This window comes from Physeter macrocephalus, chromosome 20 (assembly GCF_002837175.3).
Source record: "Physeter macrocephalus isolate SW-GA chromosome 20, ASM283717v5, whole genome shotgun sequence".
NCBI lineage: Eukaryota > Metazoa > Chordata > Mammalia > Artiodactyla > Physeteridae > Physeter > Physeter macrocephalus.
In genome coordinates, this window is record NC_041233.1 from 78,161,811 (window position 1) to 78,164,317 (window position 2,507).

Below are 2,507 nucleotides of genomic sequence, written 5' to 3' on the forward strand. Positions count from 1 at the left end.
GGAGGGGATACGGGGATATATGTATACGTATAGCTGATTCACTTTGTTTTAAAGCAGAAACTAACACACCATTGTAAAGCAATTATACTCCAATAAAGATGTTAAAAAAAAAAGTAAGAGATAAGTGTTGGCAAGGTTGTGGAGAAAAGGGAACCCTGGTCCGCTGTTGGTGGGAATGTATATTAGTACAGCCACTATAGAAAACAGTGAACAGTGTGGAGCTTTCTCAAAAAATTAAAGATAGAACTACCATATGATCCAGTAATCCCACTTCTGGGTATATATCTAAAGGAAATGAAATCAGGATCTTGAAGAGATACCTGCCCTCCCATGTTCATTGCAGCATAATTCACAAGAGCCAAGATATGGAAACAACTTAAGTGTCTGTCTGTGGATGAATGGTTAAAGATGGGATATATATGCATAATGGAATATTATTCAGCCATGAGAAAGAAGGAAGTCCTGCCATTTGCAACAACATGGATGGAACTTGAGGGCATTATGCTAAGTAAAATATAAAATAAGAGGAAGACAAATACTGTATGATCTCACTTATATGTGGAAGCAAAACAAGCTGAACTCATGTAAACAGAGTAGAGTCGTTACCAAGGGCTGGCGGGGCGGAGGAAATGGGGAGGTATCGGTGAAAGAATACAAACTTCAAGTTAGAAGTGGAACAAATTCTGGGGATCTGATGTGTATGGTGACTATAGTTAACAATACTGTATTGTATATTCAAAAGTTACTGAGAGAATAGATCTTAAATGTTCTCATCACATGCAGACAAAAGGTAATTATGTGAGGTGAGAGAGGTGTTGCTGGACCTACCATGGTAATTGTTTCACAGTTTATAAGTGTATCAAATCATCAGGTTGTAGATCTTAAACTTACACAATATTATGTGTCTATTATATCTCAATAAAGCTGGGGGGGGGAAGCTGTGAGGTCATCATTTTCTTTCCTGGAGCTCTCTAGAGTACTGGAAAGAAACTAACTAGCCCTGTTATACCAATTACTTTTACTAAAGAGTTCTAATACAGCAACTATTTGGTTATTCTGAGCCTTGCTTTATACAGGATTTGATTATAGGTAGCTGGTTTATATTTTAAGTAACTTTTTTTGCCACTGTAAGCAATGGACTACCAGTGTCCCTTTACCACTGGGGGTCATCAATGTCTTTAAATCAAATCAGATTGAAGAAACAATTTTAGATAATCCAGTGCCAATTCAGAAGACAAATCCTAAAGGTTCTGTTCTTAGGATCCCACTTTTGTATTAATATTTGTATCAATTAGGGTTTAATCAGAAAAGCAGAACTACTGTGAGTGATATAGAATAAGGGGTCTAGAACAGAGATGAGACTTTGTATAATTGTGGGAGCTGGTGAAGAAGTCAGTGCAAACTGTTGTCTCTGTGACTCACACTGGGCCTGATGTCTCTCCAAGTTGGCGGGACCAGCGGTTGGGCAGGAAAGCTGGATATGAAGGTGGGAAAAGCAGGGACAGATTGGAACCTGCCAAGTCAAACTGGAACCTGCAAGGATAAACTGGAGCCCATGTCTGTCTCTCACCACCTGCAACATCAGTGATATGCATGACCTGCAAGAGAGCTGGTGACCTTCCCTGAGGAGCCCCGCATGTGCCTGGCACAGTGCTCTGAGAACTTGAAGGAGGAGATCTGTCCAGATTTCAGCTGCTGCTTCCCACCAACAAGGTGAGCAGCCAGTGAACAACCACATGAGCCTGGTGCCCTGTACCATCCTCTAGAGAGCAAAAAACAAAATGGGAAATGCTGTTTCACCCCCACTGCTAAAGCTCACATGTGTGACCCAGAACTGAACAGGGAAGGGAATTCTTCAGTGTAGCTAAATTGGCCCAGTACAAAACCACCAAACTTTTTAGCCCATTTATCAGATTAGGGAAGTTCCCTTCTAGTCCTAACTTGCCAAGGTATTATTTATTTATTTTTAATCATGAAGAAGTGTTGGATTTCATCAAATGCATTATTTCTTTTTTTCTCTATTAGTGTGATTTACATTGATTGTTTTCCAAATGTCAAACTAACCTTGCATTAATGGGATAAACCCTATATGGTTATGGTGTTCTTTGTGGTGAATAGAGTGCTGAATTTATTGTTCTATTTTTTAAAAGGATTTTTGAGCTGTATTCATATGAGGGATTGGCCTGTAACTTTACTTTTTGTGATTTCTTAGTCTAGTTTCAGTATCAGGGTTATCTTAATCAAAAAAATGAGCTTAATCTCAAAAATAGAGGCTGTATTCCCTCTATTTTTGTTCTCTTTCTGTCTTTATTCTCTTAAAAGGTTTTGTAATGTTGGTGTTATTTCTCCATTACATTGAAGAATATACCAGTGAAACCATCTGTAACTGGGGTTTTTCTCTGTGGGGAAAGTTTTTTTTTGTTTTTTTTTTTTTGTTTTTTGTTTTTTGTTTTTTTTTGTTTTTTTTTTTTGTGGTATGCGGGCCTTCCTCTGTTGTGGCCTCTCCC

At 38.5% G+C, this 2,507-nt stretch overlaps 1 protein-coding gene across 3 annotated transcripts in view; it reads left to right on the plus strand.

The window, feature by feature from the left end:
- FANK1 (fibronectin type III and ankyrin repeat domains 1) overlaps positions 1–2,507 on the plus strand; it is a 136,628-nt gene that overhangs the window by 10,886 nt on the left and 123,235 nt on the right. The window contains exon 2 of one of the 3 annotated variants that reach the window (XM_055081083.1): positions 1,446–1,713. The exons of the other annotated variants lie outside the window; for them this stretch is intronic. The gene's annotated coding sequence lies outside the window, so the exon portion shown is untranslated. The remainder of the gene's footprint in view (positions 1–1,445; positions 1,714–2,507) is intronic. 3 annotated transcript variants of the gene reach the window in all.